This window comes from Anas platyrhynchos, chromosome W (assembly GCF_047663525.1).
Source record: "Anas platyrhynchos isolate ZD024472 breed Pekin duck chromosome W, IASCAAS_PekinDuck_T2T, whole genome shotgun sequence".
Classification (NCBI taxonomy): domain Eukaryota; kingdom Metazoa; phylum Chordata; class Aves; order Anseriformes; family Anatidae; genus Anas; species Anas platyrhynchos.
In genome coordinates, this window is record NC_092620.1 from 4,088,307 (window position 1) to 4,111,852 (window position 23,546).

The following is a 23,546-nucleotide window of genomic DNA, read 5'->3' on the forward strand; positions in this document are numbered from 1 at the left end:
TCGGTCAGTGCGTGGTGAGCAACTGTGTTGTGCCTTACTTCTTTTGTATATTCGTTTATTATTTTCCCTTCCTTTTCTGTCCTATCAAAATGTTTTTATAGAATCATAGAATGGTTTGGGTTGGAAAGGACCTTAAAGATCATCTAATTCCAACCCTCTTACCGTTGGCAGGGACACCTCCCACTAGACTGGGTTGCTCAAAGCCCTGTCCAGCCTGACCTTAAGCACTTCCAGGGATGGGGCATCACTACATTTCTGGGCAACCCATTCCAGTGCCTCACCACCCTTAGAGTAAAGAACTTCTTCCTAATGTCTAATCTAAATCTACCCCTTTTAATTCAGAGCCATTCCCCCTTGTCCTATCACTCCACTTCCTGACAAAGCGTCCCTCCCCAGCTTTCCTGTAGGCCCCCTTTAGGTACTGGAAAGTCACTACAAGGTCTCCCCTTTCCTCCTAACCTTTCATCTAAATGCCACCTCTTTTAGTTTAAAACCATTCCCCCTTGTCCTATCGTTATCCGACTGAGCAAAGAGTTACACTCCATCTTTTTTAAAAGCCCCCTTTAAGTACTGAAAGGCCATAATGAGGTGACTCTGGAGCCTTCTCTTCTCCAGGCTGAACATGCCCAGATCTCTTAGCCCATCTTCACAGGAGAGGTGTTCCAGCCCTCGGATCATCTTTGTGGCCCTCCTCTGGACCTGCTCTAACAGGTTCAGTTCCTTCTTGTGCTGGGGGCCTTAGACCTAGATGCAGTACTCTAGGTGGGGCCTCACAAGGGTAGAATAGAGGGGGAGAAGGGGGAGAATCACCTCCCTGCTGGCCACAAATACCCCATCTATCAGCAGCTCTTCCCTGCCATTTTCCGATGGAAAAATTAGTAGAAAGGTGACAAACAGTGAGCACAAAACAAGTTCCTGCTTACTCTGCAATTGCTTCTGAGTGGCAGGAAACAAGAATGGTGGAAAAGCAAAGTAATCCCCTGAACAGAGATCCCTGCACAAAAACAAACAAGCAAACAAAAACACAAACAAACAAAAAAACTTTCTCTTGGTTGCTAATCGGATGTGACGTCAGGATGTCAGTAAGAGTGATCCACTCGGGAGACAGATATATAGATATGACCACACCCCCTTTCTCTCCTCCCTCCCACTCGGGTTTCAGCTTGGCGGTTGCTATCCTTTTGAACAATCAGCCACTGCCACCAGCCATCATCTTCCTTCCCTAGCCTCTCCAATGTAGTGTGACTTATATCCAGGGATTGTCCATTGTCATAGTACTGCTATTTCATTTGTTGGGAATAGAAAGTGCCATCTTATGCCTTTAGGGAGGCGGAGGAATTAGTACGTCCCTGCCAACCTTATTTTCCTTCCCCGTTAAGGGAACCGCACCACCTCCCCTCCGGTCCTAGAAGCTGTCCGTCATAAGAAAGGCTCTGCCTCTTCCGGGTAGCTTAGGTTGGGTTACTGCTTCCTCCTCTCTCGCTTGCTCTCTCTCTCTTTTGTGAGTTATAGCAACTGTTGCCTTGTGAATCAAGCGCCATAGTCACTGTAGCCTTGGTGACTCGTACTCATCAACAACAGCTGCTCTTTTCCATTTCCTTCCTAATCGTCACCTACAAGAACAGCCGCTACCAGCAAGAACAACATTCCGCAGTTCAGGTGAATGTAACTGTTATGCACGCATTTGCATAACAGTCTGTCTTTTTCTCCTGTTCTTCTTCTTTCCTTTTACTCTAACCTTTATCTTCTCTTTCCTTGCAGCATCCGTGCAGGGGTTGTTCCTTTGGGCTCTGCTATTGGGGGGGGGGGCGGAAGACAGTCAGCTCGAATTCTTTCATGTCCTCCACCTTTCTTCTCACCCATTTTATAATATGGGAATAAGTATCATTTCCATTTTTTCCAAAAATGATGCGCATTGTTCTGTGGTTGTTTATTATGAAGGGAATTTATCTGTTTTATTGGAAGTTGTGATCTGAGATGCTGTGGTGCTTGTAATGTTCCAGAATATTTTGTGTATTGATAGAGAAGGCCAGTCGGTAACACAGCAGAGGGATTAGAGATCATTTAAAATTGGCTTGAAGGTGTGATTAGTGGTTAATAGTGGAGGTTGAGAGGCTAATGGGTGCTATATGAAATTCTTCACTGTAATTAGCTGTCATTTCTGTAAACCAATCTGTTGGGTTGCAAGCTTTAGAATTTAACTCTAATTGTGCTTCTGAGTTCCCAACTTTCTGTTCTCATTGATATTTTCACATTATTTATAAACATACTTGTTCTAAACGGAATACTTGACTGCGTTATCTTTCATGAACTGATTCAAACCTTCTTGAATTCTCTAGTTCATACTACTTGTAGAATTTAATCTGATAGTATAGAAACCACTAAGTTTTCAGTAAAATCAGAAGAATTACGTGTATTTAGAGCACCCAATGCTGTGTCTTTGTCTTATTTTCTTAGAAACATTTGTTCCTGAAGAGCAAAAGAAGGCTTTAATGAAAAGCTCTATAGGAATAATAACAATCTATGTGCATATGTTTTCTTAATTAAGGTGGTTCAAACTTGCTAGTTGGTATGCATGGTTTCTTGTTGTCATTTAGTTCCTGTATCAGGTTGTATTCTCTCAGTAGATGTTCTTAAACAGTCTTATAGTTGATTAACCCTAGCTTATGTTGTTTTAGGAAGACAATCCCTTCTTACAACAAATGTACCTATTATTGTGTCTTTCTGTTAACTAATGAAGGTGTCATTGCTTTTCTACATAGTAACAGAGCTGTTGTGGCTTTTAACCTATTTGTAAATTAACTTAGAAAAAGAAAAACATTAGTACTGTGTGGGTATCTAATCCTTCACAGACCCTTAGCCAGTGTTTTTTCATTGATTCTTAACATAAATCCCATGGGTGTTTCCTGTATAATTGCTTTCCTTGGATTTGCTGTAGTTTATCTCTCTAACGTTCAATTCCATTTTATTAGTTGCCTCTTACAAACTGGCACAAAACGGGTATTTTTATCCCATTATTGGTCTTCTTGAATTAAACCTTTTCTCAACTAAGACTGAAATTTTGACATAACTATAAAGTAATATTGTATTAAAGAAAAAAAGTCTTCTAGATTTTTTTTTTAAACAGATACAAGTCTGTGAAAGTGGAAGACAAAATGCTAGATTTTGAAAGGGACTTTTTGTATTCAGACAGTGGTGGAAGATAATATCCTTTAAATATCTTGTTCATTTTGTTTCTAGAGAAGGAGTTAAACTAAATATCAGTCTTTAAATCTTCTGTTTTATCAACTTCTTCTTTTATTTTTGCAATTTATGTTTTTGACCTGTTTTGCTTCCCACCACCTATTGCTGATAGTGTTGTCTGTTAATCTACATCTTACAATTCTGTTTTCTGTATTTGCTGACACTCAATTTCAGTCTTGATTGAGCTCCTCAATTCAGTTCCCTGTTGCTGAATTGTTTCCTATTCACTGTTCTTTTCCTTGTTAGATGCTTCACCTCCACATGATTTAACATTTCACAGTTCACTTGAGATAGTTGGATGTGGCAACGTTGGGAAGCATTGCACATCAGTCACATCTGAAGTATATCCAACTGAACTGCAGGGATACCCTACAGTTATTCTTTTGTTAATCTCCTGTTTTATTTTGGAGGGTGAACTTTACTGGCTTCATCTGAACATACACACAATTAATATTTAAAATCTATTTTGGGGAAGACTTCTTTAGTCAACTATAAATGACTAGAAAGAATGTTTATTTAGCAGTTCAGGATCTATTTTTCTCACTTTCTCAACAGCAACCTGAAGGCTGATTTAAACACCTCTGTTGGTGCCATAACCCTTTACCATGTTAAATTTACCATAAACATTTTTGAAGTGTAGATGACATTATCTTTTTCACTTCAGGTAGATCTTTATCATGTACATGTGAAACAGTTCTTTAGAAAGAATAAGCATGTGTGTATTTGTCAAAGCCTGATCTACATACTTGCATCAATTACTTAAAGTTTGATGCTGAGGTGTGAGGGAGAAAGAATTAGAGTGGAAAAGACTAAAGGGAACATTCAACTTGGACAACTTGTATGGTAGAAGCATGCTAGCCTCACAGATGAGATAGATCCTCCATAAGAGGGGAGAGAGGAGTGCTGGTTTATAGAGTCTTAGAAAGAATGGCTTGGGTCAGAAGGGACCTTAAAGATCATCTAATTCCAACCCCCTTGTCATGGGCAGGGACACCTCCCACTAGACCAGGTTGCTCAAAGCCTCATCCAACCTAGCTGTGAATGCTTCCAGGGATCAGGCATCACAACTTCTCTGGGCAGCCTGTTCCAGTGTCTCACCACTCTGAGTAAAGAATTTCATCCTTATATCTAATCTAAATCTATCCTCTTTTACTTTAAAACCATTACTCCTTGGCCTTTCACTCCACTAACTGACAGAGTCCAGTCCTTCCCCAGCTTTCCTATAGGCCCTCCTTTAGGTACTGGGAGGCTGCTCTAAGGTTTCTCTGGAGCCTTCTCTTCTCCAGGCTGAACAACCCCAGTTCTCTCCAGCCCCCTGATTGTCCTTGTGGCCCTCCTCTGAACTCATTCTAATACTTCCGTGTCCTTCTTGTGCTGGGGGCCCCAGAGCTGAACATAGTACACAGGGTGGGGTCTTACGAGAGCAGAGTAGAGAGGGAGAATCAACTCCCTAGACCTGCTGGCTACCCTTCTTTTGATGTAGCCCAAGTTACAATTGGCTTTCTGGGCTGCAAGCGCATGATGAGAAGCTCAACATGAGCCTGCAACCACCAATACCCCCAGTTTTTTTTTTTTCTTCAGGACTACTTTCAATCCATTCTCTGCCCAGCATGTATTTGTGCTTGTAATTGCCCTGGCCCAGGTGCAGGTTTTATATCAGTAGAGCCTGGTTCTGGTTGAATTTCTTTATGTGAAAAATCTGTCTTCAGCCAAGCTGTCTCACCAAACTTGAGGCTCTGTCCTGTTTTACGTAAACAAACCTGTTTGTCTGAAGAAGTTTCATTTACTTCAATTACATTCAAGGGACTATCTTATAATACCTAATAAAAGGTTACTTATGGTACAACTCAAGTTAGAGTATTTTGTAACTGCTATTTGCTGAAGTACCTCCTGTCTCTAGTATTTCCTTGGGCAACACAGAAAAAGAATTTGCCTCAGTGGTGATTTAAAGATCAAAGCCGAAATTTCCCTAAGTGGTATATTCTTTATTGCAGCGCTGGATGCACGGGGGATCTTTCCACCTATCGTGCATGTTTGAAGTGACAAACTATCTCATATTTATACAGCGAAACAATGAATATTCTATTAGTGCCTATGCATATTCATTACCTAACCCCGCCTATCCACGCTTCGTATGCTAATTAGCTTATCAGTCCTTGCACTTGCGCAAAGCCTTCCAAGAATTGTGGGCCAGGGTCTTTGGGATGTGAGCAGTGGTCTTTGGGAGGAAGGCCGTAGGTCTTCCTTGTGATGCGCTTCTCACCTTTTGCTTAATCAGTTGTTTTCCAAGCTGTAAAAATGCTGAGTTGACTTTCGGTTTAACTGAGGGTCGGAAGATAACAGGATGTCTCAGTTAACAAGCCATAACAGACCGTTGACTCAAGTTATCTCAAGTCTCAGCCTGACTGAGGGTTAACAGATTCTGGGATGTTTTCAAATAACAAGATGCTTCAACATAACAGAAGGACAACAGATAACAAGATGTCATTTACTTTGTTCTCATTAATTTTTAACCACAAGATTTATTCTATTCTAAAGTGAGTCTATACAATATCAGTGGAAACGAGATCTGACAAATTCATGACAGTACAATGTAGTTCAGATAACCAGTAATTTTTAAGTACAATTCAATAAGTGTTACTTCATAATGTATCTAGATATATTTAACTGTAGCTGTGTTGATATCATGATTCTAGGCTATTTTCCATCACTTCTGAGACCATGGTCAGTAGGGTAGCTTTTAACGTTGCAGTGATCTGTCCTTGAAAGTAATTTAAAGTAGCAAAGACTGTGCTTATTAGTTTGTGTATTTTTTGCATGAATTAGTTGATGGAAATAATTGCTTGATTCTGGAATCCATTAGTTGCCACTGCATTTTTTTTTTTTTTTCAAGGCTAAATCCTAAAAGTACAGTGTTGAGGCAAGAGATGATGGTTTGTCTTATAAACCCATTAACCTAATGTAGGCAAGAAAAGGTCTGGTTTTGCTTTAGAAAGGACATTGCAAGTTTATGAATTCTGAAGAAACAAAATACCAGATGGAAAACCATTTGTCTTCATGAATGATTTCTTAGGAAGAAATTTGTCACACACACACGCCAACTTTTTGCTTTCAGAGCAGTCTTCATTTTTATTACCTCTTTTTGAGAGGTACTATGAAAGTAGTATGAAATGTTTTGAGGTGTACAAACTAGGTATTTTATAGACTAGTTAATCTTAGCCTTTTTGATAGCTTTTGTGACATCTTTTTATTTTTGTGTTCCTAAGGAAATAGTTTGTGATACTGCCCTCCATCTAATTTGAAGGAAAGGTAGAGGTAACTGAACACAGATTTCATCTGAATAATTATCTGGGAAAGATAAGAAGCCTTTCCTTCAACAGTAGGATAAGTTAATGCTCAGGTGTTATGTATTGGCAATAGACAGCTGGACAATTGCCAAATGTACTCTATTGTAATATGGCTTTTGCTCTTTAAACATATCCATAAGCCAGACTTACTATTTCCTATAGATGTCATTAATTTTGTTACTATACAACAATTCTTTGGAGAAAAGCCATGTTGTTTACTTCTATGTGCTACTTCTTAGCCCCTCTCCGGTGGATTTGTGAAAAACTTCATTGAAAGCACTGATCGTGTGTAGGTAATTGTAGATATCTAATTTGGCCTGCAGATTTTTTTGATTGAAAATGATTAACAAACATAGAAGAACCCAGTCTAACAAAAACATTGTAGTCAACTTGAAGATCTTTTGGACGTGTTTAGATATTAAAAAGTAAAATGAAGCGTCATGATGTTCTGTTTTTTTTAAGGTTGTTAATTTATGGTCCGAAATATGGAGTCTGATATACTGTTTTTGAAAGTGTACAATAAAATATCTCTATGGAACATGTGCAGTTGTTTTAACAGTTAAAACATTAACTCAGAGATCTAGTGTTTAACACTTTTTTAAATTGTCCTTCTAAATGATGAATTAGAGGAAAGCTTCTGTTTGCATTCAGTTAGAATGCAGTGCAGATATGTACTGCTTTATTTTTGTCTGCTTTAATATTTACATACAGTGTTAAAATCTGTTAGTATAACCCTTTTTAAAAAGATGTGTCTGTAGGTATGTGTGACTCTTTGTGAGGAGTTTTAAGCTCTTTAAGCAAGTTGGTCAGATTTATAAGGAGGACTACAGGTTTATTACTGCTTCCTAGTCTGAAAGTACCACATACCCTTTTAAGTTGCATAGCAACTGACTCCTAGGAACAGTAATGGTTACTCTCAGAAGTTCAGTCTATGTCAGATGTACTCTTGCTTTATTCTTATGGACAGTTGTCATGGTTTTCTTTTCATAATAAGCTAGTTTGAATTTTGAGGGACAAAAAGCTCCTTAAATAGGAAACCCCTTGCAAAACAAAGCTACTTCAGAATGCTTCTGGTACTTATGAGAGTGGCTGTCGCGTTTTGGTGTGTGTATCTTTTATTTTGCTTTAGTGTGCTATGAGATAAGACAAAATAAAGAAGCATTCAATGGTGCATGAAGTGAGGAAGGCATTTAATGCTTGCTAGAAGTGGTTTGCAAATTTCAACTTCTGCTTTAAACTAATCCATTGTAGGATTTCACAAAAGTCACCAACTGAACAAGTAAACGTACAAATGTTTTGGAAGTGTCGTGGTTTAACCCGGCCGGCAGCTAAACACCACGCAGCCGTTCGCTCACCCTCCCCCCTCCCTCTCTGGGACGGGGGAGAGAAATGGAAAGTGAAGCCCGTGAGTTGAGATAAAGACAGTTTAATAAGACAGGAAAATAATAATAACAAAATAATAGTAAAATAATAACAATAATAATACAATGGTGATAATAGGAAAGTAATAATAGTATGTACAAACAAGTGATGCACAATGCAATTGCTCACCACTCGCTGACCGATGCCCAGCCTAACCCCGAGCAGTCCGGCCCCCTCCCCCCGGCTAGCCACCCCTATATATTGTTTAGCATGACGTCAGATGGTATGGAATACCCCTTTGGCTAGTTTGGGTCACCTGTCCTGGGTCTGTCCCCTCCCAGCTCTTACTGCACCCCCAGCCTGCCCGTTGGCAGGACAGAGCAAAAGGCTGAGATGTCCTTGGCTTAGTATAAGCACTGCTCTGCAACAATTAAAGCATCGGGGTGTTATCAGCACTCTTCTCATCCTAAGCCAAAACACAGCATTCCACCAGCTACTAGGAAGAAAATTAATTCTGTGCTAACTGAAACCAGGACATCTATCCACCCCTTATTCCATACCATTTATGTCATGCTCAGGTTACACTCTTTTCCATACATTCTAATTAGTCACCTATAGTAATCATGGTAGTGATAACATACAGTATAATATACTATTTAACATGGTACAATTCAGTTCATGGGCTATTCTCACCCAGTATTAAATCTCCTTGAGGTACACACCGGACCTCTCCGTTCTTTTGCATCACCCACCAAGTGTATCCAGGTCCCTGAGCGAAAACAATTCCACGAATAGGTTTGCCTTTTCCTGAGGCAGGAGTAGCCCAGACTGTTTTACCCAGCATATTTTTTACATGCACTACAGGAACTTTATCCCCATCTACAGTACGTAACAGGTTTGATTGGGCAGGTCCAGCTCGGTTGGTAGATCCCCTAGTATTGACTAACCAGGTGGCCTTTGCCAAATGCGTATCCCAGTTTTTGAACGTCCCAGCGCCCATTGCTTTCAAGGTAGTCTTTAACAGGCCATTGTATCGTTCAACTTTCCCGGAGGCTGGTGCATGATAGGGGATGTGATACACCCATTCAATACCATGTTCTTTGGCCCAAGTGTCTATAAGGTTGTTTCGGAAGTGAGTCCCATTGTCTGATTCTATTCTTTCTGGGGTGCCATGTCGCCATAGGACTTGCTTTTCAAGGCCCAGGATGGTGTTCCGGGCGGTGGCATGAGGCACAGGATATGTTTCCAGCCATCCGGTGGTTGCTTCCACCATTGTAAGTACGTGGCGCTTGCCATTGCGAGTTTGAGGGAGTGTGATGTAATCAATCTGCCAGGCCTCTCCATATTTATATTTCAGCCATCGTCCTCCATACCAAAGAGGCTTTGACCGTTTGGCTCGCTTGATTGCAGCACATGTTTCACAGTCATGAATAACCTGTGCTATAGCGTCCATGGTCAAGTCCACCCCTCGATCACGAGCCCATCTGTATGTTGCGTCTCTACCTTGATGGCCTGAGGTGTCATGGGCCCATCGGGCTATAAATAATTCACTTTTATGCTGCCAATCCAAGTCCACCTGAGCTACTTCAATCTTAGCAGCCTGATCCACCTGCTGGTTGTTTTGATGTTCTTCAGTAGCCCGATTCTTGGGCACATGAGCATCTACGTGGCGTACTTTCACAGCCAGGTTCTCTACCCGAGCAGCAATATCTTGCCACAATGCAGCAGCCCAGATGGGTTTGCCCCTACGCTGCCAGTTGTTTTGCTTCCATTGCTGTAACCATCCCCACAGGGCATTTGCTACCATCCATGAATCGGTGTAGAGATAGAGAACTGGCCATTTTTCTTGTTCAGCAATGTCTAAAGCCAGCTGAATGGCCTTCACTTCTGCAAACTGACTCGATTCACCTTCTCCCTCAGCAGCTTCTGCAACTCGCCGTGTAGGACTCCATACAGCAGCCTTCCATCTCCGATGCTTCCCCACAATACGACAGGACCCATCAGTGAACAGGGCATATTTCTTTTCATTCTCTGGCAACTGGTTGTACAGTGGGGCTTCTTCAGCACGACCCACCTCCTCCTCTGATGATATCCCAAAGTATTTGCCTTCTGGCCAGTCCACGATCACTTCCAATATTCCTGGGCGACTGGGGTTTCCTATTCGAGCCCGCTGAGTAATCAGTGCAACCCACTTGCTCCATGTAGCATCAGTTGCATGATGCGTAGAGGGGACCCTTCCCTTGAACATCCAGCCTAGTACCGGCAATCGGGGTGCTAGGAGGAGCTGCGCTTCAGTACCGACCACCTCCGAAGCAGATCGAACTCCTTCATATGCTGCCAATATCTCCTTTTCAGTTGGAGTATAGTGGGCCTCAGATCCTCTGTATCCCCGACTCCAAAACCCCAGGGGCCGACCTCGAGTTTCCCCAGGTTCTTTCTGCCAGAGGCTCCAGGTGGGGCCATTCTCCCCGGCTGCAGTGTAGAGCACATTCTTTACATCTGGTCCTGTTCGAACTGGCCCAAGGGCTACTGCATGGACTATTTCCTGCTTGATTTGTTCAAAGGCTTGTCGTTGTTCAGGGCCCCATTCAAACTCATTCTTCTTACGGGTTACTTGGTAGAGTGGGTTTACAATCAGACTGTAATTTGGGATGTGCATTCTCCAAAACCCCACAACACCTAGGAAAGTCTGTGTTTCTTTTTTGTTAGTTGGTGGAGACATAGCTGTTATTTTGTTGATCACATCCATTGGGATTTGACGACGTCCATCTTGCCATTTTATTCCTAAAAACTGGATCTCTCGTGCAGGTCCTTTGACTTTATTCTGTTTTATGGCAAAACCGGCTTTCAGAAGGATTTGGACTATTTTCTTCCCTTTTTCGAAAACTTCCTCTGCTGTGTCACCCCACACAATAATGTCATCGATGTACTGCAGGTGTTCAGGAGCTTCCCCCTGCTCTAGCGCAGACTGGATCAGCCCATGGCAAATGGTAGGGCTGTGTTTCCACCCCTGGGGCAGCCTATTCCAAGTATATTGGACTCCCCTCCAAGTGAAGGCAAATTGTGGCCTGCACTCTGCTGCTAGAGGGATGGAGAAAAATGCATTAGCGATATCAATTGTGGCGTACCACTTGGCTGCCCTCGATTCAAGTTCATACTGAAGTTCCAGCATGTCCGGCACTGCAGCACTCAGTGGTGGCGTGACTTCGTTCAGGCCGCGATAGTCCACTGTTAGTCTCCACTCGCCATTAGACTTTCGCACTGGCCATATGGGACTATTGAAAGGTGAATGGGTCTTGCTGATCACTCCTTGGCTCTCCAATTGACGAATTAGCTTATGGATGGGGATCAGGGAGTCTCGGTTAGTGCGATATTGCCGTCGGTGCACAGTTGTGGTAGCGATTGGCACTTGCTGTTCTTCGACCCTCAGCAACCCCACAACAGAGGGGTCCTCTGAGAGACCAGGCAAGGTAGATAATTGTTTAATGCCCTCTGTCTCTAAGGCAGCTATACCAAAAGCCCACTGGAACCCTTTTGGGTCCTTGCAATATCCTCTTCTAAGATAGTCTATGCCAAGGATACATGGAGCATCCGGGCCAGTCACAATGCGGTGCTTTTCCCACTCATTCCCCGTCAGACTCACTTCAGCCTCCAATACAGTCAACTGCTGAGATCCTCCTGTCACTCCACAAATATAGATGGGCTCTGGTCCTTTATAGCTCGATGGCATTATAGTACATTGTGCACCGGTGTCTACTAAAGCCTTATACTTCTGTGCGCGTGATGTGCCAGGCCATCGAATCCACACAGTCCAATAAACTCGATTGTCCCTTTCCTCCCCCTGGCTGGAGGCAGGGCCCCCCTAATCCTGGTCAGAATCTTCTTCGTTTCTGTGTTTGAAGGATTGTCTGCTGGAAGTTGGAGCAGCAAACTTTTCGGAGAATCCTTTTTTCCTGATTGTTTTCTTTTGCAACTCACGTACCCGTGCCTCTAGGGTTGCGGTAGATTTTCCATCCCATTTTCTCATGTCCTCTCCATGGTCTCGTAAGTAAAACCACAGGGTGGCACGGGGTGAGTACCCACCATATCGTCTTCCTTGTGTGGGTGAACGCCTACCCCTGACAGCTGAGACACTGCTTTGTACAGGTGCGGAGGAGAATAATCTCTCTTCAAGTTGGTGAACCTTTTCAGAAAGTTTCTCCACAGCTGAGACGCAGGCCTGTAAGGAAGAGGAGAGACTTTCTTCGTACTGCCGGAGTTGTTTAGCCGCTTCATCCACTGTGGGTTCCTCATCCTCTTTCCAGGCCATTATTGCCAATGAGCTGGCATATGATGATGGTGCACTCCGTACAAACTTCCGCCACATGGGTCGTGTACACTTGACTTCATCTGGATCTTTGGATGTTTGTCTGAGGTCTGGATCCTCATAAATCACTTCCTGTATGGCTAATTCCCTCAGGTACTGGATTCCCTTCTCCATAGTGGTCCACTTGCCTGGTAGACATAAAAGTTCTTCCTTGAAGGGATACCTTTCCCTCACAGCTGAGAGGAGACGCCTCCAGAGGCTGGTGGATTGTGCTCCATCTGCAATTGCTTTGTCAATGCCGGCGTCTCGAGCAAGGGATCCCAACCGTCTGGCTTCCCTGCCGTCTAATTCCACACAATTGGCTCCAGAGTCCCAGCACCGGAGCAGCCAGGTGACAAGCTGCTCACCTATACAGCGACCAAAATCTTTTCGCACATCTCGTAGCTCGCGCTCGTTTAGGCTTCGGGTAGTTACTGTTGCTTTTTCGGCATCCTCATCTTCCTCCTCCTGAATCCTTGATGGCCCAGCGTCGTCATCATCTTCGTCATCTCTATACCTAGTTTTGGCAGAAGCCTTACCTGGATTGGCAGAAGACTCTCTGCGTTCTAAACGACTTGAATTTCTATACCATATTTTCACCTTCTCTACAGGGGCAGCTTGCACTGCTACTGCTTGTTTCTCTGACTTTGTTACAGGGTCTGCCACAGGGGTTGGAATGCCCTCTGCAGGGTCAACTTGCACTGCTACAGCTCGTTTCTCTGACCCCGTTACAGGGATTGGAATACCCTCTGCAGGGTCAACCTGCACTGCTACAGCTCGTTTCCCTGACCCCGTTACAGGGGTTGGAATACCCTCTGCAGGGTCAACTTGCACTGCTACAGCTCGTTTCCCTGACCCCGTTACAGGGGTTGGAATACCCTCTGCAGGGTCAACCTGCACTGCTACAGCTCGTTTCCCTGACACGGCCACAGGAGCCGGAGCAGTTGCAGGAACCGGAGCTGGAGCGGCTTCAGGAGCTGGAGCTGGAGCGGCTTCAGGAGCTGGAGCTGGAGCGGCTTCAGGAGCTGGAGCTGGAGCGGCGGCCGGAGCTGGAGCTGGAGCGGCTGCAGGAGCTGGAGCTGGAGCGGCTGCAGGAGCTGGAGCTGGAGCGGCTGCAGGAACCGGGACTGGGGCGGCTGCAGGAACCGGATCTGGAGCGGCTGCAGGAACCGGATCTGGAGCGGCTGCCGAGTCCACCGTAGGGGTCACAGTGGCCGTTGGATCTGTCACAGGGCTTGGAGTGGCCGCAGGGTCTGTCACTAAGTTGATAGCAGTATCAATGGCAGCTCGATAGGCATGAGCCAGGCCCCAGCATGTTACAATGATTTGTGTTACTTTGGAACTGCCAGAGTCATGACACCTTTTTTTCAAGCATTCTGCCAGTTTTTGAGGATTTTGCCATTGCTCAGGGGTGAATTTCCAACACACTGGGGGTGCCAACTGCTCTAGATGCCTGCCCATATCCACCCATACTCCCTGCCACCCACAACTATCCTGCCTCCGGGCAGATCTCCGGATGAGCTCCCCAAGTAGTTGTTTAACTTTAAGCAGAATCTGAAGTGCATTCATGAGGCAGAACAACAAGACTTTGGTATTCCGAGTATCCCAATAATATTCAATATCTTGGAGAGCTATTTTGACAAGCTCAGGGGATAAGAGGGTGGTGAAGGAGGAAGGCAGGTATTTTGAGGGAGAAGGCAGAGTGATCCAGGAGGATACAGGGGTGGTGAAGGAGAAAGGGAGAGTAATCAAGTAAGAAAAATTATCTTCCCCTTTTCCCTCCACAGATTGACTCCCTAATGGAAAAAAACAATAGGTATAATTGCTAATAGTTTCCAAGATACAGTTTCCAAAGTACAGAGTCGACGATGTTACTGAATACAAATAACAAGTTAGAGTCATGACCACATATTTCATCGTCTCATAAGCCATTGCTACAACACACAGCACCATAATGATCTGAAACCAGGGCCCGGAGAGGATAAACAACACGACAGAGAGCAAATACGGAAAATAATGTACTATAATACTCAATTTGGACAATAGGCGCAGCAGAGTTGAGATTAAAGCAATCAGCATCATGACAAGTGACTATTAAGCAGGTCTAATCCTTACACCAATTTTAGTTTAACACACTCTGATCAGATCTGCCGTTATCTCAACCTTTCGAGCCCCACGTTGGGCGCCAAAAAGACTGTCGTGGTTTAACCCGGCCGGCAGCTAAACACCACGCAGCCGTTCGCTCACCCTCCCCCCTCCCTCTCTGGGACGGGGGAGAGAAATGGAAAGTGAAGCCCGTGAGTTGAGATAAAGACAGTTTAATAAGACAGGAAAATAATAATAACAAAATAATAATGAAATAATAACAATAATAATACAATGGTGATAATAGGAAAGTAATAATAGTATGTACAAACAAGTGATGCACAATGCAATTGCTCACCACTCGCTGACCGATGCCCAGCCTAACCCCGAGCAGTCCGGCCCCCTCCCCCCGGCTAGCCACCCCTATATATTGTTTAGCATGACGTCAGATGGTATGGAATACCCCTTTGGCTAGTTTGGGTCACCTGTCCTGGGTCTGTCCCCTCCCAGCTCTTACTGCACCCCCAGCCTGCCCGTTGGCAGGACAGAGCAAAAGGCTGAGATGTCCTTGGCTTAGTATAAGCACTGCTCTGCAACAATTAAAGCATCGGGGTGTTATCAGCACTCTTCTCATCCTAAGCCAAAACACAGCATTCCACCAGCTACTAGGAAGAAAATTAATTCTGTGCTAACTGAAACCAGGACAGGAAGGAATCAATTTTTTATTTTTATTTTTTTTTTTGCTTTGGGGTATAAATCAAACTAATGGAGTTAGAGACCTCCCCTGAAGAGATGATTACATGAGCATCTACTATAGGGATTCTTCTGTCTATGTGAAGCTTGTAATACTGACTAATATCATTTAGGTGACTTATGCATAGTCAATGCTTCATTGTTTCTATTTATGTCTGTTGTCTTTTGTGATGGGTCTGTCTGGGATGGAGTTAACTTTCCCTGCAGCAGCCCATACAGTGCTGTGCTATGTACTCATAGATAGAACAGCATTGGTATCACTCCAGTGTTGTCTATTGCTGCATAGTGCTGGCACAGCATCAGGACTCCCTCCAAGCCCCCAAGAGTCAGCAGGCTGGGGGTGGGCAAGTGATGGGGAGGGGACATTGCTGGGGCAGCTGACCTAAACCAACCAAAGGGGTATTCCATAACACCTGATGTCACACTCCCCAATAAAAAGGGGGGCTCTCGTGGGGGAGGGGGCTGTCCTCCCGAGCAACTGTTATGTGTTTTGAGGCCTTGTTTCCCAGGACGTGGCCGAACATTGCTCCTTGATGGGAAGTAGAAAATAACCTTCCCCCCCCCCGCCCTTTCTCTCTGTGCTTCCGTGCAGCTTTTTTTTCCCCCCCTCCTTCTCCAACGTGGCAACTTGCTTTGGTTATATGCAGTGAAGAGTTACATATGCATGAAATTTCCCTATATGCCTATACATATGCATAACCTATCCCCACTTCGTATTAAAATTAGCTCCCAGAATTCACTTCCATAAACTTCTCCTATCTGTGCCTGCGTATTGCCTTCTGGTGGTGGTTGTCGGGGAGGTTGTGGGGATGAAGTCCAATAACTCCTCTTCATCACCACTAGTCGACCCCCTGCCTTTATACGGACTCAGCTGCTCCTTGGCTCTTCTCCAAACCACAAGATCACTCTCAGCTAGTTTTTGAGACAGGATCCCCGCTTTTGTCAGGAAACAAAAAACAAAAGCCCCACCCGTGAGGGGCCCCGAGACTCCTTGTTTCGGTTAATTTGCACAGTAGTAAGCAAAGACACTCGGCAACATCTATTTTAATGTGATTAAACAAGCCTCCATTCTTCTATCCATGGCTTCACTCTTGGGATTTATTCTTCCTTTTCCCTCAGACATTAGATGCCTTAAATACTTGACTTCTCCTTCTACATATTGTAGTTTATTTTTCAGTAGTCCCAAGCCCTGTTTTCCCAGAAAGTTGAATAGCCTGTTAGTAGCTTCCTTCACAACTGTTTTCTACTGTCCTGACAATAAAAGATAAACCACATATTTTAACGGTAACACCTCCTTGGGAGGTTGAAATTGCTCCAAATCTGTTCTAGAACTTGCCCAAATAAATCGGTGGTCCTGTAAACCCCTGAGGTAAAATTGTCCACCTGTATTGCTGCTTCTGCTCCATTTCAGAGTCTTTCCAGTCAGAGGTGAATATATCTTTGCTTCCAGGGTCTGAGAGCAAAGCCTCCATTCTTCTATCCCTGGCTTCAGTTTTACCTTTTCAAATTCGGTGTGTGAAAAACATAGTATATGGTCAGGTAGGTGGTATGGATGTGGAATGATACACAGACATTCTCTTACAGAACAGTAAAATGTGTTAGTTTTTTTAATTTGAATTTAGTTGTGTAACTTCTCACCTGGCTGACTTGAGAACTAGAACACTGATTTAAAAAAATAAATAAAAAAAAATTAAACACCAGTAAAATCAAAATCGAAACTAGATTAATGTCCTTATTGATTTGGTCTGCTTTTAGAAGTTTGTAGTTTTTTTGCCTTTACCATAACTGTAATATAAAGTCCAAATTAGTTCTCTGTACCCTATTATATTTCATTTAAAATAGTACAGTTTTTTTGGAATAGCTGAGTTGTCCTAACAGCATAAAACGACAGCTTCAATTAATAAAAGTAATAGCTATAATTTATAGTGTAGAACAAGAGCATTGTATGAAAATATGATGTTATTCACTTAGGATTTTTTTTAGTGTTGCAGTCTGGAAAAAAGCAGCTTTGTTAAATGGCTCTCCTCAGACTGTGGATGGTATTTTCTAGCTCAAATGTTACATTTCAGAATGTTATTTTGTGATATCACTAACATTAGAATTCTCACTGCATAGCATATTAGGTGGAGATGATACATTCAATAAAACAGTTCTGTGTTTATATTAGAATAATCATGTGGCATGTTTTTCTAAATTGGGAACATAATAAAGCATTTATGAAACATATTTGAAACAAGTATTTAGGCTTGTCTATAGGGAAGTTTTTAAGCAAGCTCATAGAATAGAATCAATAAGGTTACAAAAGCTTAAGGTTAGTTAGAAAAGTTAAGGTTAGTTGGAGCTGTACCGGGGGAACAATAGCAAGGCCGGGGGATAAGGCAATGGCCCAGCTGAAGTGCATCTACACCAATGCACGCAGCATGGGTAACAAACAGGAGGAGCTGGAAGGCATCGTGCATCATCCATGGGATTAAGCAGCATTTCAAACAGCTCTGAGAAATTTGGTCGAGGCCATTTAAGGGTGTGCAGTAGTGGTGAACTGGGCCATGGTACAGGAGAGCAGACAATGCATAGATGAACACCCAAGCGATTTCTGGGGGTTATTACATCAAGTGTTGCTCAAACATGGGGGGATGACTCCCCAGAACTGTAATGATGCCCTAGCCATAAATGTTTTTGTAGATCAAGCTGCTCCAGATATTCGTAAATATTTTAAGTAACATATGCTGGGTTGGCAAGGGGAGACGTTGCAAAAGATTTTGAGCACAGTGATATTTCTTTACGATAGGCTAGAGGAAAAACAAAAGGTGGAAATGAAAGAACGATAAAGAACCAAGAAACAGGAAGCTACTTTATTGGCATCAGCACTTGCAAGGAAATTGCAGGCTAGAGGAGAAAATAGAGGAGTCTGAGGAAGGTGAAAGTTAAGCCCTGGATTGGTTCAAGGAAGGGGAAACGGATATAGGGAGAGGAACATTAGGGGAGAAAATAGAGATTGCTACTACTGTGGGAATATGTGACATTTGCAGCAGGAGTGCCCAAGGACCCACCCCCCAGAGACTGAACAGACCACCATGAAAGCAACCATATGGAGAAAATACTCAATGACTAGACCTACAAAGTGATAAAGATGAACTAGTTTCAGAGACTGGAATCTATGCCCTATGGAAAATATATGGGACACACAGTTGTGTGGTGGTTTTACACAGCTGTTGCTGCCATCGGCGGGAGGCAGAGAAACTGCATGCGTGAGGTGTGAGCAGGTGGATGACCTGGTCCACATGGTGGCGGAGCTCAAGGAGGAGGTGGAGAGGTTGAGGGATATCAGGGAGTGCGAGCGGGAGATAGACTGGTGAAGCAACTCCCTGCAGGGCCTTAAGGAGAGGTACCGGGGTGAGACACCCCAAATGGGGGTGGACACCCTGCCCTGTCACCGTCGGGCAGAGGGAGGGGACCTGGGAGTTGAGGAGGAATGGAAACAGCTCCCTGCTCGACATCGCAGGCGATGCCCTCCCCCACCGGCTCCACCTTCCCAGGTGCCCTTACACAACAGGTTTGAGGCCCTGGAGCTTGAGAGACTGGTGGGTGAGGATGAGGTAGAAAGTGTACCCAGGAGGATGCCTAGGGCGAGGAGGTCGACTCCATGCCTCAGGACTGTCTCCACCAAGAAAGACAGAAGGGTTATTGTTGTGGGAGACTCTCTTCTCAGGGGAACAGAGGGCCCTATTTGTCGGCCTGACCCTACCCGTAGGGAACTCTGCTGCCTCCCTGGGGCCAGGGTCAGGGACGTTGCCAGGATGCTTCCCAACCTGATTCACCCCTCTGACTATTATCCTCTTTTGATAGTCCAGGCAGGCAGTGACGATATTGAAGAGAGAAGCCTCAAGGCTATCAAACGAGACTTCAGGGGGCTGGGACGGTTAGAGCAGGAGTACAGGTGGTGTTTTCGTCTATCCCTACAGTGGCAGGTAGGGGTACTGAGAGGACACGGAAAGCCCACCTGATAAACACGTGGCTCAGGGGCTGGTGCCAGCACAGAAATCTTGTTTTTTTTGACCATGGGGTGCTTTACTCAGCACCCGGCCTGATGGCTGCAGACGGGTCCCTATCTTTTAGGGGAAAATGGATCCTGGGCAAGGAGCTGGCAGGGCTCATTGAGAGGGCTTTAAACTAGGTAAGAAGGGGGATGGGGCTGAAACAAGGCTTGTTGGAAATGTGCCAGGGGGAACAATGGCTAGGCCAGGGGATAAGGCAATGGCCCAGCTGAAGTGCATCTACACCAATGCACGCAGCATGGGTAACAAACAGGAGGAGCTGGAAGCCATCGTGCAGCAGGCAGGCTACGACTTGGTTGCCATCACGGAGACGTGGTGGGACCAGTCTCATGACTGGAGTGCTACAATGACTGGCTATAAGCTCTTCAGAAGGGACAGGCAGCACAGAAGGGGTGGTGGTGTGGCTCTCTATATTAGAGAATCTTTTGATGTTGTAGAACTCGAGGCTGGGAATGACAAGGTCGAGTCCCTTTGGGTTAGGATCGGTGGGAAGGCCAACAAGGCTAGCGTCCTGGTCGGGGTCTGTTATAGACCGCCAAACCAGGATGAGGAGACGGATGAGGAGTTCTACAGGCAGCTGACAGAAGTTGCGAAATCGTCGGCGCTTGTTCTCGTGGGGGACTTCAACTTCCCTGACATATCCTGGAAGCACAACACAGCCCAGAGAAAGCAGTCTAGGAGGTTTCTGGAGAGCGTGGAAGATAGCTTCCTGATGCAGCTGGTTAATGAGCCTACCGGGGTGGTGCCCCGCTAGACCTTCTCTTCACAAACACAGAAGGACTGGTGGAGGATGTGGTGGTCGGGAGCTGTCTTGGGCAGAGCGACCATGAAATGTTGGAGTTCTCTATTCTTGGCGAGGCCAGGAAGGGGACCAGCAAAACCACTGTATTGGACTTCCGGAGGGCTGACTTTGGGCTGCTGAGGACACTGGTTGGTAGAGTCCCTTGGGAGGTGGTTCTGAAGGGCAGAGGAGTCCAGGAAGGCTGGGCACTCTTGAAGAGGGAAATCTTAATGGTGCAGGAGCGGTCTGTCCCCACGTGCCCAAAGACGAGCCGGCGTGGAAGAAGACCAGCCTGGCTGAACAGAGAATTGTGGCTTGAGCTTAGGAGGAAAAAGAGGGTTTATAATCTTTGGAAAAGAGGGCAGGCCACTAGGGAGGACTATAAGGATGTAGTGAGGCTGTGCAGGGACAAAATTAGAAAGGCCAAAGCTCATCTGGAGCTCAATCTGGCTACTGCCGTTAAAGAAAACAAAAAATCTTTTTACAAATACATCAACACAAAAAGGAGGACTAAGGAGAATCTCCATCCTTTACTGGATGCGGGGGGGAACTTAGTTACAAGAGATGAGGAAAAGGCAGAGGTGCTTAATGCCTTCTTTACATCAGTCTTTAGGGACAATACCGTTTGTTCTCTGGATACCCAGTACCCTGAGCTGGTGGAAGGGGATGGGGAGCAGAATGTGGCCCTCACTATCCACAAAGAAATGGTTGCTGACCTGCTATGGCACTTGAATGTGCACAAGTCGATGGGGCTGGATGGGATCCACCCGGGGGTACTGAGAGAACTGGCGGAGGAGCTGGCCAAGCCGCTTACCATCATTTATCAGCAGTCCTGGCTATTGAGGGAGGTCCCAGTTGACTGGCGGCTAGCAAACGTGACACCCATCTACAAGAAGGGCCGGAGGGCAGACCCGGGAAACTACAGGCCTGTCAGTTTGACCTCAGTGCCAGGGAAACTCATGGAGCAGATTATCTTGAGAGTCATCACGCGGCACTTGCAGGGCAAGCAGGCAATCAGGCCCAGTCAGCACGGGTTTATGAAAGGCAGGTCCTGCTTGACGAGCCTGATCTCCTTCTATGACAAAGTGACGCGCTGGGTGGACGAGGGAAAGGCTGTGGATGTGGTCTACCTTGACTTCAGTAAGGCTTTTGACACTGTTTCCCACAGCATTCTCCTCACGAAACTGGCTGCTCTTGGCTTGGAGTGGCGCACGCTTCGTTGGGTTAGAAACTGGCTGGATAGCCAGGCCCAAAGAGTCATGGTGAATGGAGTCAAGTCCAGTTGGAGGCCAGTCACTAGTGGCATTCCCCAGGGCTCGGTGCTGGGGCCCGTCCTCTTTAACATCTTCATCAATGATCTGGATGAGGGCATTGAGTGCACCCTCAGTAAGTTTGCAGATGACACCAAGCTAGGCGCATGTGTCGATCTGCTTGAGGGTAGGAAGGCTCTGCAGGAGGATCTGGATAGGCTGGACCGATGGGCTGAGGTCAACTGCATGAAGTTCAACAAGGCCAAGTGCCGGATCCTGCACCTGGGGCGCAATAACCCCAAGCAGAGCTACAGGCTGGGAGATGAGTGGTTGGAGAGCTGCCAGGCAGAGAAGGACCTGGGAGTATTGGTTGATAGTCAGCTGAATATGAGCCAGCAGTGTGCTCAGGTGGCCAAGAAGGCCAACAGCATCCTGGCTTGCATAAGAAACAGTGTGACCAGCAGGTCTAGGGAAGTGATCGTCCCCTTGTACTCAGCTCTGGTGAGGCCGCGCCTCGAGTACTGTGTTCATTTTTGGGCCTCTCGCTACAAGAAGGACATCGAGTTGCTCAAACGAGTCCAGAGAAGGGCGACGAAGCTGGTGAGGGGCCTGGAGAACAAGTCCTACGACGAGTGGCTGAGGGAGCTGGGCTTGTTCAGCCTGGAGAAAAGGTGGCTCAGGGATGACCTTATTGCTCTGTATAAGTACATTAAAGGAGGCTGTAGCGAGGTGGGGGTTGGTCTATTCTCCCACGTGCCTGGTGACAGGACGAGGCGGAATGGGCTTAAGTTGCACCAGGGGAGTTTTAGGTTGGATCTTAGGAAGAACTTCTTTACCGAAAGGGTTGTTAGACATTGGAACAGGCTGCCCAGGGAAGTGGTGGAGTCACCATCCCTGGAGTTCTTTAAAAGACGTTTAGATGTAGAGCTTAGGGATATGGTTTAGTGGGGACTGTTAGTGTTAGGTCAGAGGTTGGACTCGATGATCTTGAGGTCTCTTCCAACCTAGAAATTCTGTGATTTTGTAATCATTAAGGTTAGTAAAGCTCTCCGTTATCGTCTAGTCCAACCACCGCCCTACCACCAGTATTACTCGCTAAACTATGTCCCTAAGTACCACATCTAGCCTTTCCTTAAACACCCTCTGGGATAGTGACTCCACCACCTCCCTGGGCAACCCATTTTTAGTTTTGAGTATGTGAATTCAGAAAATTTAAGTGGGAGTTAAGCACTTGTACAAACAACTTTTTGAATTAGTATGATCTTGTTAGACTTAACAAGATGGGGGGAAGAAAATAAGATAGATGACCATAACTGGTAAGTTATAGGCAAAGCAGGCTCGACTTGGAGAAAAATTATTTATTGCTAATTCAAGTCAGAGTAGGATGGTGAGGAAACAATTACAAACATTAAAACACTTTTTCCCAGGATCAACTTCACTCTTTTGTTCTGAAGTATTGTACCTCCTCCCATGGGCCCAAGTGATACAGGAGGGAGGATGGGGAATGGGGGGTAGGGGTTGTTGTACTCAGTCCGTAACATAATGCTTCCTTTCTGAAAGTCCTTTGTCCTTATGTTTTTTCCTGTGCTCTACCTGTGGGTCCTCTCCACAGGCTACAATCCTTCAGGAGGAAACTGCTCTTGTGGGTTAACCCTGGTAGGTGGCTGAGCACCATGCAGTCTCTTGCTTGTTCCCCCACAGTGGGATGGGGGAGAGAATTGGAAAGGGTGAAAGTGAGAACCTGTGGGTTGAGATAAAGAACTTTAATAGCTTGAGCACACAACTTTGCTTTAGCTAAGTAAAATGAAGAATTCATTCACTACTTCCCATAAGCAGGCAGGTGTTTAGCCATTTCCAGGAAAGTGGGGCTTCATCACATGTAATGGGTTACTTGAAAATACAAAGCTCTGAATGTCCTGTCTGCCCTTCCTTCTTCTTTACCCCCAGATTTTATTGTTAAGCGCTATGTTATATGGTATGAAATATCCTTTGGTCAGTTTGGGTAAGCTGTCCTAGCTATGGCTCCATCCAACTTCTTGTGCACCCTCTGTTTCCTCGCTGGCAGGGCAGCATGAGAAACAGAAAAGACTTGGATTTGTGGAAGTGCCGTGAAAAACTGATTCCACAATCAGTAAGATTGTAAAGTAGGTATGTTTATTCAGTGCTGGGCGGCATGGGGGGGTAGTCCCACCAAAGTCGTGTGCACCTGACGCAGCAATTTGCCTTGGTTATATGCAGTAAAGAGTTACATATGCATGAAGTTTCACAATACGCTTATACGTATTCATAACCTGTCCCCGCTTTGTATTAAAATTAGCTCCAATA

General features: G+C 45.1%; 1 protein-coding gene across 2 annotated transcripts in view; it reads left to right on the forward strand.

Annotated features, from left to right (window-relative positions):
* The first annotated feature begins 1,130 nt into the window (after nt 1-1,130).
* LOC101798468 (transcription factor RFX3) overlaps nt 1,131-23,546 on the forward strand; it is a 264,473-nt gene continuing 242,057 nt past the window's right edge. For both annotated transcript variants that reach the window (XM_038169514.2, XM_038169515.2), the window contains exon 1: nt 1,131-1,659. The gene's annotated coding sequence lies outside the window, so the exon portion shown is untranslated. The remainder of the gene's footprint in view (nt 1,660-23,546) is intronic.